The sequence below is a fragment of the Equus caballus genome, chromosome 24 (genome assembly GCF_041296265.1).
Source record: "Equus caballus isolate H_3958 breed thoroughbred chromosome 24, TB-T2T, whole genome shotgun sequence".
In the NCBI taxonomy this organism is placed as follows: Eukaryota; Metazoa; Chordata; class Mammalia; order Perissodactyla; family Equidae; genus Equus; species Equus caballus.
Window position 1 is genome coordinate 44,208,636 of NC_091707.1, and position 17,585 is coordinate 44,226,220.

Here is a 17,585-nt window from a genome sequence, read left to right on the forward strand (position 1 = left end):
CATATTAATATATAATTATTTATTTAGATAGATTTTCTTCCCACTGTGTGGAAGAGATCAATCCTTATTTTTGAACCATGAGTGTCTCACAAAGTACACCTACAAAATAAATGTTTCATACATATTTTTTTCTTCTCTTTTCTTTCCTTTTTTTTATACCTGCCATGTACCAGGCCCTGTGCTAAGCACTGAGGGCAAAATGTCAAGTGAGGTTGGCCGTGACTTCCAAGGCCTTGCCGTTTAGTCAGGTAAGCAGAGGGTGCTATGTGAGAATGTCCGAGAGGGTTCAAGTCAGATTGCGATGGTGAGACGGCGGAGTGCGGGCCAGGAGTACTGTCCAGGAGAACTCAGTTTGAAGTTTGCATGCGAGTTAAGTGGATGAAGAAGATGTCAGTAGAATGAACTCATCAATTGTGGCTGCTTGTCAAGAAAATCCCGAGTTATCAAAAATTCAATCCGACAGTTTTAAATAAAAGAGATCTATAGTCCTAAATTCATTAACAAATGCAAGATTTAATCAAACGCCAAGTCTATATTATTAGAAATATAATTTTTAAAAATTGCTATACTTGTTGAAGAAGTTGTAAAGAATAATGTCTAGGCTTTGGTTTAAATGACTCATGGAAGTAATTAATTTAAGAAAAATTCTAGAAGAGAAGCAGAGTTCCTTCACATTGTTGGTTTGACTTTGGAGGAGTGGGGAGGACGCTAGAGAGGGAAATTGAGAAGCGGGGAGCAAAAAGAGAACATAAAGCAGTTTAGGGAGCGATTCATAACTTCACCTTAAAAGAAAACGCTTTAACTTTCTATTTGGCTAAAACATCCATCAGAGCTGAAGACTGAACAGCCGCCAGGTCCTTGCCTCTGACTCTCACTATACAGGTCAAGTTGGAGGCTAAGACTCCAGAGGAGCATGGCGCGTGGGCAGAATTTGTACGGCAGTGGTACTCCCACCTCAAGAGAAGGTAGAACCTTAGCCACTTGAAATGTTGTAGGATCACCTGTGCCAACCAAGACCTGAAGACTTGTTAGGGCATTTGGGGCCAGATATGGCTCTCTAGAACACACATCCCCTAAAGCGCAATCTGTGAGAGACACACATGCAAACAATTGCAATAATGTCATAGAATCACTTCCAGGGAGCTGTGTCCAGAGTGGAGGTGGGGGAATAAGGAACATTTCACTCAGTCTGTATATGTCTGGTGTCACTTTGAATGTTCATTAGGAGAGATGATTTAGGAAATCGAGCAAGCTGACTAACAAATTTCTATTTCTTTTGTTTTTTTCCTGTAATTTTGGCTTTGTAATTGTTCTTGTTTCCTATAATATTTCTAGAGGGCACTGCTCTTCAAAATATGGTTTGGGGATTTCCGGAAGGTTCCTGAAACCTTCCCAGCAAGCCCACAGAGGGAATATAGAAGGAGTGAGCTGCACTTCAATGAGAGGAGGCCTGTTGTTATAGGTACCGTGTTTATGCTTCATTGTAACATTTCATTTCAACAAATAATGCCACGACCAGAAATATAGGAATCAAAATTTTTACAGTGTAAATTATTATGCTTGTTGATCCTTAATAATAATAAAGGGCTATGTTTTTAATATAGGAAATAACCAAGACAAATTTCATTAGGTTTAGATTTGCTTACAGTTGGTCTGTGGTGACTGCCCAACACATATTCCAAAAACTATGGAAGCCCTATATGGCCCAAGGGATTTCTATGACCAAAATGATTGATATGGACAGGCCTTAGAACGCTAGAAAAAGAGTTGAATTGATAGCAGAAAGATAAAATATATTTCACAGACATGAAAACAGAACAGCTTTGGAAAATTTTTCTCCTTTCATAACTTTTATAACAGAAGAAAAAACAGATTGACAACTTTTGTCTTCAAAGCCCTGATCCATTAATATGACTAGCTAAATATAAACATCAAACAGATAAAGATGGGGGTGGGAAGAACCATGCTACATTTGTAGAGAAATAAAAGGTTTGAGAGTTAGAACATGCCTGAATATTAAAATTTAATTTAAAGGATGGATAGAGTTAAAAAAGTGCTTTAAAAATAGTGGCCAATAAGTTAAGTTGTTAAATTTAACATTGACCCGTACTACCTCGCTCCTTCCCAGAATTGACATCCACTTTCTCTCTTTTGTGCCTCTGATTAATGCAACATTTATAATACATGGAGAAATAGTGGGTGTGCAGCACTATAATGAGCTGAGGTGCCTAAATCTTGTAAAGATTCTATAACCAGCAGCTAGAAACTAAAATTAGGATGAAATCATTTAAGTCCAAATAATGTAACTTCCCCCAACATCTGTCAAAGAGTTGGCTTTTAATCTTATGATTGGAAATGGGTATTGCTGCGTGAACAGAATTTTCCTGGTTAACTCAGTCATTGTCAATGTTAAAGTGAATTTTATGGTGATTTTATGGTAAAAGTTCGGTTAATTCTCTGAAGATTCCACCACCCAGAGGCAGAGAAGGCACCTGAAAAGCAAGATGCTTTGTTTTGCTTTGGGCCGTTTTCTTTCATCTCTGATGAGCTCTCTAAAAGGGGAGAGGCATTTCTGGCTTCTGCATGGAATGATCGAGATCTTTGCTCTGTAGTGGCTGGAGAGAGTCAGGGAGTTCTCTGAGACCCAGAGATGTTCTCATGGGGATCCTTAGCTTAATTCTTCATTGCTTATCTTTCACCTTATCCTTTTCTCTGCATTCTGCATCTCCTAAAAACCTCCTGGAAGATAAGTAGGGCCCAATTAGATGGAGGCACATTACGTTTCTTCCTAAAGTTGTGAGATTAACTACAAGATGCATAGTTAAATATGAATTTCAGGTAAAGAAGGAATAATTTTTAGCCTAAATATGTCACATGCAATATTGGAGACATAAAATTGAGAGGTATTAGTCAGTGTTCTCTAGAGAAAGAGAAGCAATAAGAGATACATATATAGAGAAAGATTTATTATAAGGTATATAGTATATATACAGAGATTTATTCTAAGATATTCTCCTTGTGATTATGGAGGCTGAGGAGTCCCACAATCTGTCGTCTGCAAGCTGGAGAGCCAGGAAACTGAGTGGTGTAGTTCGAAGGCCTGAGTCAGAGAGTTGATGGTGTAGATTCCAGTGCAGGTCCAAAGGCCCAAGAACGAGGAGCTCTAAGGGCAAGATCCGTGTTCCAGCTCAGTGGAGCAGAGAGCGTGAATCTTCCCTTCCTCCAGCTTTTTGTTCTATTCAGTGCCTCAACAGATGGGATGACGATGCCTCCCACACTGAGGAGGTCACACCACTTTACTCAATCTACCAATTCACATGCTAATCTCTAACACCCTCACAGAGAGACCCAGCAATTATTTTTAACCAGATACCTGGCCAGTCCATGATCCAATCAAGTTAACATTAACTATCACTCAGGTTGGCCTGGTGGCACAGTGGTTAAGTTTAGCATGCTCTACTGTGGCAGCCCGGGCTTCACAGGCCCAGATCCCAGGTGTGGACCTACACCACTTGTCAAACCATCCTGTGGCAGTGACAAACGTACAAAACAGAGGAAGATCAGCACAGCTGTTGGCTCAGGGCTAATCTTCCTCAAGCAAAAAAAAAAAAAATTATCATGCTATACTAAAAATTTGTTATTTTTCTGAAACTCGAATTTAACTGTGTATCCTGGGTTCTTTGTTTTGTTTTGTTTCTGTTTTTGTTGCTAAATCTGATAACTTTATGAGCTACATAGATAGTAAAGTATGTTTGTGCATTTGGTGACATGATAGTCTCTGAAGTTCACTTGTAGCATATCTGATTGCATTTCTATGGGAAATATTTTGTTTTCCCTATAAAAACAGAATGAATTCAAAGGCAAACTATAAATGATATATAATTATTGTTCATTTTTCATATTATTCATATAATTTCTCCCTCTATTAATTCAGAAAACAAGCAGTTTAATCTGTTCTGACCTCTTTAGATAATATAACTTGATATTATTGGAAATAAAACACTGGCAATGATTCACTGAAATCATAATTGATATTTGTAAATGCCTTCAAGATTCATAGCTGGAAAATATTTCAAAAACCTCCAGTATTTTCATTATAATTTTTTTATTGCCTTAGAAATATCACCTCACCTTAGCTCAGAGAAAAAGATGATTGTTTCAAGCATGGGGGCTGCAAAACTTTCTTTCTCCAATAAGAAATGCAGTTATAAATCATTCATTAAACTTTAATAAATCTCTTTTCCGAAGGTACACTCTGCTCCACTGGGTATCAAAATCTTGTAACAGCTAATTATGGAATATGAAGGTTACATATTTTTCAGCCCAATAGCTTTAAGATGCTAAACAAAAGATCAAAAGATTAGTTTTAATAAAACTCAGTAAACCAAAAAGTGGAAATAACATGTGTGAAGAGGCTTTGAAATGTCAATATGGTTTCTATATGAGGTTTTACTTCTGTTGTAAGTAAACAAGAAAGAATTTAGGCAAGACCATTTTTTACTGGCATTCACTAAATATTTCTCTTAGATTCAAATAGTAGCATAGACTATGTGTTAGTAACAGAGTTTAAAAAAATAGAACCTATTTAATGTTGCATAATTTTGTAGGTTCTTATATGATTTTCCTTATTTAAAAGTAAAATGTTTCAAGCATATGATGTTAAATATGCAAAATTTTTATTTTCCCCATAAAAACTGATATAGAAAATAAATTAGAATATTTTTGACAATAAGTCATTGTGTAGAGCAGGCAAATTCATTTATAAAAATCCAGCTGAATTTTGCTTTCAAATTATAGAACCAGAACTTAAAGAGAAAAGTGTTTTGGGTTTGAACTTAAATAGACTAGCCGCAAATAACCATAATTCTCTATAAATGGACTAACATGCTGAGTACAGCTTTATGCCATGCTGGTCCTAGCTCCACGAAAGAGGGCTAAGGTACACTTATCCAGTGGCAGGTCACACTTCAGAGCCTACTGGGTTCTTCCTGACACAATACACATGCCTCCAGCTGGGCCAAGAACAATCTGGAAACAGGCAGAATGTACAAATTACGGGGAAGAGCCGCCACTCTCCTAACTATAGCCAATCAATGAAAAATAAACACAGGTAGGAGAAATGAACTCCTTCCTATTACAAGCTGAATTTATCGCCTTGTCTCTGTTGTTTTGTGGAGGAAATCATCACCTCGGAGCCTTCAGCATTGTCTCCTTACCTCAGCTCTTAGAACGTGGCAGTGCAAAAATGTCCACGCCTACTGGAGAAAGTGAACAGAGCGAAGGAGGAGAGGATGCAGGTCTGCTGGTGTGTAGTGTGAGATAGAGACCAGGTTACACGTTCAAAATGGTTCTCACTCTTTTACACTCTCTTCCTCTTAATGGTCCTTTGAGTAATACGCCTTTAAGTAAGTCTACTCTCAGTATCATCCAAAACCAAAACGGTAAGATAGCTGAGAAAACACTTAAGCCACTGAAATCAGTGTTAAAAATTCATTTAAAATGTATCTGATATTTTTAAATGAATACGGTATTACGACATCGCATTGAAATTATATGTTTAATTTTCCAAAACCACAAAATGACTTACCAGAGGTCAATACACTTTTTCTCTTTTAATAAAATTGTGTTGATAAGTTTTTAGGAAAGATGTTGCTTGTTCTCTATTTCTCTTCCTGTAGATTATATAGAAATGAATAATAAAAATAGAATGACTTTGACTTTAGCTAAAATTCCTTTTGCTAATTAAAATGTAAAAATGTACATACATATAATTTAAGGCTTTGTGAAACTGATCCTTCTAAAAGCTAAAAAGGCCACAATAATTCAATGTAAACATGTAGTAACAATAATGTCAAATTCAGCTAACAATACTGTATTGTACACTTAAAATTTGCTAAGAAGGCAGATCTTAACGTTAAGTGTTCTTATGACAAAATAACCCACAGTTTCATACTCTGCTCATCCCCAATGACCGCACACAAATTCTTTCTTTTCCCTGAAGCTTTCCACTTTTTCCTCAGAGCACGTTGCTCATACTATATTTTAACTTATGCTATTGGTGTCCGGGAGAAAGCTTATATTGTACTCATCTTTCTATGACCTGTGGTCCCATTTCACAATACTCTGTGCACAGTACAGGCTAAAATGGTAAACCTTTGGCATCCATCTAATTTAGTCAGATGAGAGATGAAAGGGAGGGGCTTAACACAAAAAAAATATCAAAAAGAAAAAGACAAACTGTGTATGTGCAAAGAAATTATGGCAACAAATTTTTCTCTTCTTTGACCTTGAGAGCAAAAATCCCCGGGATATTCCCAAAGAGAAAATCAATAGAGCTTCCTCTTCAGAGATGCCGTGTGGCTGTGCCCCAAGTGGACACTTCAAGGGCAAACCCACTTTTGTAGCTCAGTGGGGTCTACATCCTAGTACTTAGTTCTAAGTACTCACTGATAACAGATATGGGAATCAGTCCTACTGAGCTTTTATCACAGCAAAGCTGTAGGTGTTTACCAGACAAGTATTCCCATGAAATGAAAGCAACTTATAAAAAATAATGGGTATTGAAGAAGTTTCACAACTCAAAGGACATCACGTTATTAAGTTTCACTTAAACTTCTCTTAAGATCGTTTTACAGTCACTTAGACGTCTCAAGTACCCTAGCCACCATCTGGTAATAAAAATGATTTTTGAAAATTTAAATGTCAAATTGCAATGTCATCTTAAACTGGTTAAGAACAAGCATTGGTGCAAAAATGGCTTTTAAAGTTAGAATGACCTCAATATGTGACTTTAAGTAAATCTGATAACCTCACTGAGACTCTGTTTTATCAACTGCAGAATGGAAAAATTAATACCTACATCCTAGGCTTATGTTTATTATTGAATTATATAGCTTCAATGTAAATATTTAAATTATTAATTATATTTATTATTAAGAAGATATATTTCGAATATACTTTGTATGTTGTATTTTAGGAGATAATCCTAAAGCAATTATTTTACAGGAAAGTGAAAGTATCTTTATTACCACATTCAGAAAATACAAATTGTGCTGCTGTTATAGGTAATCGTTGCAATATATTATCATAAACGTTCAAACAAATGCCTTAAACGCCCTAAATTTCCATTTGTGGTCCATCTCTGGAGAGCTGAGTCTTCATACACTACTGAAGTTGAAAAGAAATTTTCAGATGAAAGAGGTTTTATACTGACTGAGAAAATGGATGGCTGGCTTTTCAAAAACAAACCAAAAACAGATTTTCTGTATTCCAGCCTCTGAGTAAATGGTTTAACTGTTGAGCTGCTCAGTTCAAAGATAATTAAAAGTTATCTCCTTTCTGCCAATTTCCAAATTGGAAAACATACGTGGCAATACTTAGTAATAAGAGCTATGTCGAAGGTTTTAAAAAATAGAATACAGAAAGTCAGCTGGATTTTATGTGTCAGAATAAAGTTTTGATGTCATAAAGTGCACTGATACTTGCCTTTACTTCAGCAGGATGGGAAACTGCTTTTGAGAGAGAGAGCATGAAAGAGAAAGAGAAGCAGATACAACAGGAAATCAGGGTCAGAAAAAAAGAGGTATGAAAAAGAAATTGAAAAAAAATTTACCGTAGTATCAAAATTTGGGAGTTTTTTTTTCAAAGTTGATAGTAACTCAATATAATTCTCAGGAATGAAGTTGAGTAACATCATTCGTTCATCCATCCATTCATTCATTGTTGTCACCAACAAATGCCCAATGTCTTCTTTGTGACAGGCACTCTGCTAGGCCTTGAAGATATAGGGTCTAAGAGAGATGAGATGGATGAGAGCACATTAGACCATATGGCCAAGCACCCCTGCAGATGAATGCACACTGAGTTTATGAGTTCATAGGAGAGAGATATCTGCTTGGGCAAGCCAGATGGTTTTAAGTCAAGTTCATGTAAAAGACCAGGGTAAACATAGGATGCTAATTCCCTTCCATATCCTGTAGCTATTAACCTAACAAGAACATTCAACCATGATTAAAGCTTTTCCACTGGCCACATTTTCTCCTTATGCCCTCTTGCAAAAATTGAGGAGATAGATGACCAATTATATCATCAAATCCACGACCACCATCCCACCTAATCCATGAAAGATGGGGCTCTAGAGTGCTTTCTAATCTGTTTTCATGGAGTCTTAATAGTTCAGAGGATGGGTTTCCACCACTTCCTTTGCATGATAAGTCCAAGGAATAATAAATTTTTAAGTCAGGAAGTTGATCCAGACATAAATCTTCATTAGGCTTTCTTTGCTTTACATGAACTTGTGAACATATGAATAATGCATTTATTTGCCTAGGGATACATATGTCACAAGTCACTATTCTTTTGATTGGAATAATGCTAGTCTACTTTCTTGCCAGGCTTAAGGAGAATCAAATAGCAGATACTGTAGATACTGTTAGTCCCACCTACAGATATTTCACAGTTAAGACCCATTTATCCTGGAGACCATAAATATGCAAATCTGCTAACTCCGTAGGAATCTACCTAGACACATTAGAACAGTATCTGTAAGGCATAGAGCCTGACAACCATAAACCTTCAGATTGAAGAGAATGTGCTCTTGTGAATCATTTCTATGATTATATTACCCTATAATATCTTTTTATTAGCTTCTGAATCTGATATTTTCAAGTAGCATTCATTAATTCTATGGATATGTATTGAATATAAATAGTCTCCTTCCTCATGAAACTTACAATATAGAAAGAGAGAGATGTTAGTCAAAGATTCACATAAATATATGTAAAATTACAACCATAGTGAGTGTTTCAAAAAGAGAGTAAGTGGTGCTAAGAGAGGGTATAGTATAATAGGGAGGAACTCGTTTAGTGCAGGATCTCTCAAGAGGGTTTCTAAGGGAAGTGATGTAAGGGTAAATAGGAGTTAATAAAGGGAATAGAGAAAAGGGATGAGCATGCCAATCAGAGAGATCAGCACATATAAAGGCCTTGTGGGTAGAGAGAGGGAGGCACAATCGTGAAACCTATAGAAAGTCAGTGTGTCTGAGGTGCAGAGAGTATGGTGTTAGATTAGAGATTGTGTAGCCCCCACACCATGTGAGTGTTTTAGAAGGGGAGATGACACGATCAGATTTGCATTTTAAAGAGGTTATCTAGCTGTAGTGCAAAAAAAGATTTTGAGTGGTGAGGTGTGAATTCTAATATGAAAAAGTTTAGGATGTTATTGCAATAGTTCAGGCGAGTGATGACAGTAACTTGGACTAATTTAGTGACCCTGAAAAATAACAATAACAAGAATTACAGCAAACATTTACTGAACGCTTACTTTGTAGTAGGGAGAGAAATGAGATGCTTCAAGAGTTTTTTTAGAAGATAAGATTGACAGATTTACTGATAGATTGCAAATGGGTGTCTAAAGAGAGGAAGGTGTTCAGAACACAGCTAATCATCTGATTTGTAGGCTTGTAGAACGATGGTGTCATTTATTGACCAGGAACTAGTATGATGAGTCTTCTGTCCACGTACATAATAATAATTCTTAACATCAAACAAATTATGTTTTGAAAAATGCCAATAGAATGGTCCAGTGATTTGTCATTACATCAACAGCAAAGCCTCACTCTGTTTGGTGAACTTAAAGAGTGAGTGGCAATAATAGGATGTGGAATTTCTAGGCAGCTGTCATTCAACACTTTCCAAATTTTCATTAGTGTTAATCATATTTTTCATCCTTCTCCAACAGTAATGATTTATATAAGTCACACATCTTTTCTCAGACTTCTCATACGCTATCAACATGGTAAATATTTTTTTAAGTTCTAAGTAAGTGATTTTTCTAGAGTTTATAAATGTAGGAACTTAAAATCTCTCTTTGACTAAGAACAAATAAATCATGATTCTTTCCATGAGTTTTACTCATAAGTATAGTGCCTACATTATTCTAGGTGCTATGCTAGAAGTCCAGGGAAATAAGATATTTGATACACCAAACTGGCATGCTAGACTTTCCCTGTTGGGTAGACAGTGTGCATGGAGTTAAAGAAGAACATAGGTTGTGGAGTCTGACTGTCCTGGGTAGAAATCTGTGTGTCAGTGGGGTAGTTATTTACGTTCATGTCAAAAGTTTCTCATCTGGGAAATGGGAATGGGAGGCACCACTATCAGCAAGTAGAAACCCTACTTCTCAGGAACGCCTGCAATAACAATGCACAATGCTCAAGACAGTGTCCACGCAGAAAATGTAAGTTGCAGTCATTATGATGTAAGTGCCAGAAAGTAAATGATTAAGCAGTAAGAAAGAAGTATGTCAAAGAGAAAAATGAGTGGGGGGATAAATTTGTCACACAGAAGGTTCTGGAAAGGTTGAGAGAGGAAGCATATCTTACTCATAACTCTATTTCCAGAGGGGTAGCAGATACAGAATAACTACTTATTAAATTGAAACCTCATACCTCAATATGCGGCAGACATTCATATTAAAAACTTCAACATGAGCATTGTTTTGTCCCTACAGTTGGACAGTCTGGAAAATATAACCTGTACATAAGCAGCAAAGCAAGGAAAGTTCTTTCATATGCTGTTGGTTAGGCCAGTAAATACAAGCTGCCGTGCTTTCATTTCCATTCACACTTCTGGGGTTTCCAAAGCATCATAAGAAAGTTTACCAGGGTCAATTTAACTGGTACCAACCTCCCCACTTGTAGCCATCTATAGAGAGGAACTGATGACTATTCCAAGAGAAACTGCACATTTCAGGGTATAAATACCAAGAGCAGAAATCAAAAACTGGTGTCCACTTAATCAATTGTCAATTTCATCTGAGGGTCTTCACATTAAAAGTCTGGATTTTTGACTTCTTTTGAAAAAGAAGGATCTAGTAACATTGGGACTGAATTTCATATTTCCCCCATCACCTGGGACTGAAGGCTGGCCACTAACCCTTTTAGAAAGGCATGCACTCTCCAGAGTTCCTCAGATAGTACCTTCCAGTTTCACTTATCCCATCGCCTGATTGATTGCCGTAGGTATTTGAGATGGAGATTGCAGACTCAAACATCACTGATGTGGATCACACATCACGAGAATGAAGACAAGTAACATACACTGGAGTAATGCTTCCTTACAGAGGTCACAAAATGCCAGAAATAAAGATCAACAGTTTGAGATACAAGATATAAGGTTAAGCACTGAAATACAACATGAACTTGATGATCTAAGGTTCCCTCTAGATTTAAAATTCTATAATTTTACACTATGGGGGAAGGAGCAGTGCTTCTATTTAATGAGGTAAGTTTTAAAAATTAGTAAAACATGTTTTCTTAAATATATGCCATCTTCCATTTACTGTGTCACCAACAATTTGTATTGCTTACTCAATATTACGAGACTAATTTACAGATTTGAAATGCAGACAAGTGCACACAATGGTTTTGTGAGATTTTATGCTTCCTTTAGTGGTAAAATAGAATAATATGTGTATCTCCATTTCACTTACCTAAGAGGAAGTTCCTCATAATCATTTCTTTATATACAGAAGGGAAGATACTGCCGATGAATTTGCAAATTGCACTGTTGAGCTCTTGTGGAGAGAGGCATTACGATCTAATGAATACCATTCAGAAAATATTATTCAGAATCTGATGCTTTCCTTACTGAAATCACAGTGTTGGAGAATAACTATTCAAAAACAATTCTTGGCTTGTATTGTGTCAGGTGTAACCTTGACTTTTAAAACCATTGCTCAATCAATGCGATTTTTTAAACCTTTCATGTGACAGCTATGTGGAAAGAGGTTTGATTCTTAACTTTTAAAATGTTGCATTTTAAAATTCAACCCGTAAGAGTAAGTTTTTATGGTAAAACTAAGGCAGTCACAAAAAGGTAAATGCCGTATGATTCCACTTATATAAGGTACTCAGAGTAGTCAAAATCATAGAGACAGAAAGTGGAATTGTGGTTGCCAGGGGCTGGGAGAAGGGTGGAAGGGGGAGCTCTTGTTTAATGGGTTTAATGGGATGTTTTATTTTATAACAGTGGTTCCTCATCCTTTCATCCTTTACTATGCATAGCTCTCATGCCACAAAGCCCAAGACTTTATTTCAAGAATTGTGATAACATAATTTATCTGTTAGCCAATCAGTAATATCAAACTCGGTTTTTATAATGCAAGTGAAAGCAGAAAATAAAAATAAGAAATAAAAATGTTTTAAAAGACTCTATAGCCTAATAAAAAGAAAAGTTGATAATGACATTGTCCCTCTAACACACCACTCTTCCCACCCCAGTCCTAAATCTATCTTAAAAGACTTTTGGGGAGTCTGCAGATCTCTGATGGGGAACCACTTCTTTAGCCAATTACAGAAGTTTCAAATGTGTGGGCAAATACACTTAGGCACACTAGGAATTAGTTTTTAAATTACACTTTGTATATTAGTGTCATCTTTCCGAGGTGTATCAAACTGACCTCAGAGTGACAACCACTAAGAATCAGAAGTGGAGCTTAAATGTTTACAATACTCAACATTTCTGTGAAACTGTTGACTTACTCTGCATCGCTAGATCAAAGATAATCATTTAAACTAATGCCAGTTATATATTCAAGCAAATAGTCTGCCCAGGATAGATAATATGCCTCCATGGACAGTAGGTGAGCTATCAACTTCCAAAGGAAAATAATCTTATGGCTACATTTTCAAGAGAATAATTCAGAAAGGTCCTCCAATGCAACCTTTATGTCCTAAATGGTCTTGGTTTATCCGAAAGTTGTTCTCAGGGCACATTGCTTGCCTTGCTAATTCCTGTGGCAACATTGCCAATGCATATTTGACTTGTAGCGAAAAGATTCAGGGGAAATTCAATTTCTATTGCTTACATTTGGGTAAAATTGTATTTTGACTCTCAGCCTGCAAGAAGCTAAATTAGATGTCCCTTGCAACTAATGTTTGAGCTTCACACATCTGTTTAAAAAATTCAGTGTGGAATACAATTAGAACAAAACAGGCTATATAAAAACAAATAAACACTCTTTGCAGGTGTTAGCCAAGTATCTAAATTCACTCACATATAATTTCTTGGGAGGGATATAAGTTAAACCCCTAAAATTGTTATTCTTTCTGAAATGATTTAAACTCTACACAATAGGCAGGAACACTTTTCTAATGCTTCACCATTTGGGCAAGTGTCTGGTACTAATTTTCAAATGAAGTAGTCCAATTCAGAGCACTTAAACCTGAAATTTATCTATTGTAATGTGGTATATGTTTCACATTTTTGCACAGCTTTCTGCACTAGGTTTCCTTATAGTCCAGAGATAATCTGGAGCTCTCCCATTAGTCATTCTCTAATTCTCCTAGGCTTTGGTGATGACTTCCATCAACTTCCCTGTAAAAATGAGAGCCTGGATCCCTGGACGTGAATCTATGTTGATGTTCTCCTCAAGTGTTGGGTATTCTCACCACACAAGGCTTATGGTGCCACAGAGGACAGAAGAGTCTTTAAGCAGCTTATATTTCCCCTGAGATTCTGGTTAAAAATATCTGCTGAACAGCTGGGTATATTCTAATTCATTTATTGAACCAAGGGGCATTTATCCATTTATGCAGTCATTGATTCTATCACTGAATACGGGCTTATAAGGAATAGATATCAAAGAAGGAAATGGGACCCATGTTCATATTCTTTCTCTATTTAAGATCCTTGCCCGTAACTCATGGCCATTGTAGCCATTTCTAGAAAAATAAAGTAACAGGATGAAGTAGGCTGACAAGACTAGGTGTCCGTATTTTTCCTCCAAGGCAGAACGGAGATAGCTTGAAGCTGCAAAAATGGAGCAATCATATCCTTCTCCCATTTCAGCCTAAATGTGAATTTCAGGAAGATTCATGTTTGAAATGTTTTTCTTTATATCTTTCTGGGCTTGCTCCAGCACTCTGTTTCTGCTGGGGTTAGTGTACCGACGACAAAGGAAGTTGTCATCTATCTCGCCAAACCCTTTGAAACAGGAGAAATGTGTTACAGTCAACAAAACATGAGCACAAGATAACAACCTGCTAAGATTCTTTGTTTTTTAATGTTTTCTCCGGCAACCACAGCATGCAGAATTGCAAATGAAATTTATGTAGAATAAGCTTTTACTCAAGAAATGCACTTCTGGAGAGATAATTGCTCTCCATTGCATAAGCAAATTACACCGTCTGTTTATAGGAAGTTACACCTTCAGCAAGGGATGTACGCATCTTCGTTGGAGCGTTCACTACTGAGTCTTAGAAAAGATATACAATAGTCTTGATGTAATACCTGGAGTGGTGTCGAGCTAGACTACAGTCCTTTTTCAAAACCTTGGGGCCAGTTGTGTTTTAGTTTTTTGCTTGTTTGTATTTTGCCACTGTTGTTTCGGAATTTAAAACGACAACGGTATGTGGCTTGTGCAGCATATTACATAACATTTGCAGCAGGCACTGGGGCAAAACCACATGAATAAACACATTGCTATTTCTGCAGGTTTGGGTACGAATAGTCACACCAAGTAGGACAAGTAAGGTCTCTAAGTAGCTTTATGTGTTTTGTCATAAAATTAGTCAAGAAAAAAGTAAATACTTTTTCTGAGATTGGTGGATTTGGAATGACGGATGAGGAAGGATTTTGGATTTGTGATATTAGCAACAGTATAGTAACTACTAGTCTTATTTTTAAACACTTGCTCCATGCCAGGCAGTTATGGCAAACACTTTGTGTGCACGATCAATAATTCTTATAAAATTTTGCGTGATTGGTATACTGCCCATCTACAAATGAGAAAACTAAGAATCAGACAGGTCGAGTTACTGACCCAAAGTCAGCTGGATCGTGATTCAAATCAAACCTGGTTCCTCATTACAGTGCCTCCCTTTACTACCGTGTTTTATACATCTCCTAGGTGCTACCACGTCCTCCCAGACACAACCATGACATGCACTGAGTGCCAAGGAGTAGGCTGGTAGTAACTCTTTCCAAAAAGTTCCCAAGAACATCACCTGGCACATAATATCACTCAAACTTATTGGATGAATGAATGAATTGGTTAACCTTATTTTAAAATTCAATATTAAATCATGATGCTACCTTTAAGTAGTTTTCATGCATTAATGAGCTTATCACCAATTCTGCCCACCCAAGCAAGCAAAGCCCCTGCCCCAAGTCCCACGTCTCAGGGGACCCCATGCTTCAGACTGCTGCCTCAGAACTTCCCATGTCCCACTCCTGAGCTTGGGAGCCACTGAGGCAACCAGCCACCAATGTTTGAAATTTGTGAACCATTATGGAATGGTTCTAACCATTATGAAATTTTAAGTTATTTTTATTCAAATCGTATTCTATTTGTTTCTATTATGAACTTGGCCAAGGACAAGAAATATGAGGAACTTTCATGTGCAAAAACAAATTAATGGAAACTATTAAAAGAAAATCATTTTGCAAATGTGTTTCAAGATCATCTTCATCATCTCTATATTCAAAAGACTGAAATTCTTATCCAGCAAAGCAAGATGTTTCCAGTACTTGACTAAATTTTTTTAAAAAATTTTCTATATGCCTTCCACTTTCTAGGTTCTGTGGCTATAGCAGTGAACAAAATATATTAAAGCCTTACTTTTATGGAGCTGGGATTCCAGTGTAGGAAGACAACCATAGCAAATAAGTAAGTAGATAAAATTTCAGGTAGTGATTAAGTGTTGGAAAAAAAAAAAAAAAGAAAGGGGATCCTCTTTCATACTCTGTAGTCAGGGAAGGCCTAAAGGATAAGACCTAATAGAGACCTGGAAAAGTAGAAGAGTAAGCTATGCAGATGTCTGAAGAAAGAGTGTTCTTGGCAGAGGAAATAGCATGTGCAAAGGTCCTGAGGTGGGAGTGTACCTGATGGAACATTTGATGCTATCTCTCTTTTAGCTATTGTGTTTTTAATTTCTTTTAGGGGAGGTTATGTTTAAGAAAGGAGAAAGGACAGCATGTTGAATTCAGATTTGAATGGTTCGGTAGAAGGATGACGAAGTAGGAGAGAGAGGACCACAGCAAAGAGAGATGCTTTCAAGGAAACGAGACAGGATCTGATGCACAAATGGAGGGTTAACTTTGGTTGGAGGACTGATCGCTCATTACCTGTAAAAGGAAGGAAGGCAGAATATGTGGATACAGATCAGGGTAAGGTGATAGATTTGGTGATAAGTATATGTGATAGATTGTGTGATAAGTATATGTGAAACTCTCTTCTGATGCATTTTATTCCCTCAGTAAAATAAGAAGCAGGCTTATTAATTGCATGCAATGAAAGGGATTATCAAACTGGAGATTTGTGAGGAATGGTGTGAAATGGTTGTCTGAGAGAATGCAACCGCTAGGTTTGATGTTAGGTCATTGTAATGTATTCATAGGTTATTTAGTATTTATCCTGCTCGAAATGGGAATACTTGCATCGCTCTTCAATTTTGAAAATACACAGTTTTTGTATTATCAAATATTGCTTCTCCTCCATTGTGTCTACCATTCTTATTCTAGAACTCCAATTAGACACAAGTTAGAGCTTCTCAGTTCCTTTCTACTCTTCACACATTTAAGTTTTGTCTGTCTCTTGCCTACATTCTGGATGAATTTTTTAGCAATAGCTGTCAATTCACTAATTCTCCATCTATATGAAAGTGACAGATTATGCGAGTATTGAGATTTTTTAATAATTTCAATGACTCTCTATATTTCAAGTTTTATAAGTTTTTCCTAACTATCTTTCCAGTTTTCTATTTGCTTGAATTAGCTTCATAATTTCTTGTTACTTTTATGACTGTCATTTCTCCATTTGTTTCCTTGAGCATCCCGGCCGTGTTTGCCAAATGGCTACATTAAGTTAATCTCATTAGGAGTAAATTCATATTCTGATTGTGGATCTATTTTTCGTTTTATGTTGCTGTTCTTGGCATTGTTACTTTGCATTGGATTTTCATTGTGCGATTTATTTATTTATTCATTTTTCTCTCCTCCCTCCTAATTAGAAGCTCCCACGTTTGGACCTAGATCTTATGAAGACATGGTAAAGCTCCTACCTCAGAAATATCAGGGTCCCAGGATGCAACAGACAAACCAGGAGTAGCCTGACTCAAGGCCCAGCTACGACTGTGTCTCTGCCTCCCGACATCTTAGTTAGAGCTTCCGCTAGAGCTGTAGCCCTAAGCAATGGGCATCCAGTTCCTCCTTCAGTGTTCTTTCTTGGCAGAGGTGCAAAGTGTCCCACATCATCTTTTAGATTCAGGTGAGAAGCCTGGTTCTGGCCCCAGCCCAAGAAGAACATTTTAAATTATCTTTAATGCACAGGCGCTGATCTCCTGTCACCACCACCTGCATCCAATGGCAGGAAACAGTTGGCCCGGGACTCCTACCACCAGCCTTTCACATTCCTGTTCTTTGCCTGGACCAGAGTGCTTATCATGTTTTCAAGTCTCCCTGTGTGTTTTTCATCTCTCTTTATATTTTCCTTTTGATTCTCCGTACTTAAAGTAGACAGGCATATCAAATTGTGAACTCACTTCGCCAACTTGACCTGAAGTCGATTTTTCTAATATGCTGCAC

The 17,585-nt window shown here is 37.0% G+C and overlaps 1 long non-coding RNA gene across 1 annotated transcript in view; it reads right to left on the reverse strand.

The window, feature by feature from the left end:
• Positions 1–496: 496 nt before the first annotated feature.
• Positions 497–17,585, reverse strand: part of LOC111770374 (uncharacterized) — a 129,245-nt gene continuing 112,156 nt past the window's right edge. Inside the window, exons 5-8 of the long non-coding RNA XR_002803614.2 lie at positions 7,613–7,790; positions 5,588–5,672; positions 4,132–4,340; positions 497–2,739 (exon numbers count right to left, since the gene is read on the reverse strand). This is a non-coding gene — a long non-coding RNA (uncharacterized lncRNA). The remainder of the gene's footprint in view (positions 2,740–4,131; positions 4,341–5,587; positions 5,673–7,612; positions 7,791–17,585) is intronic.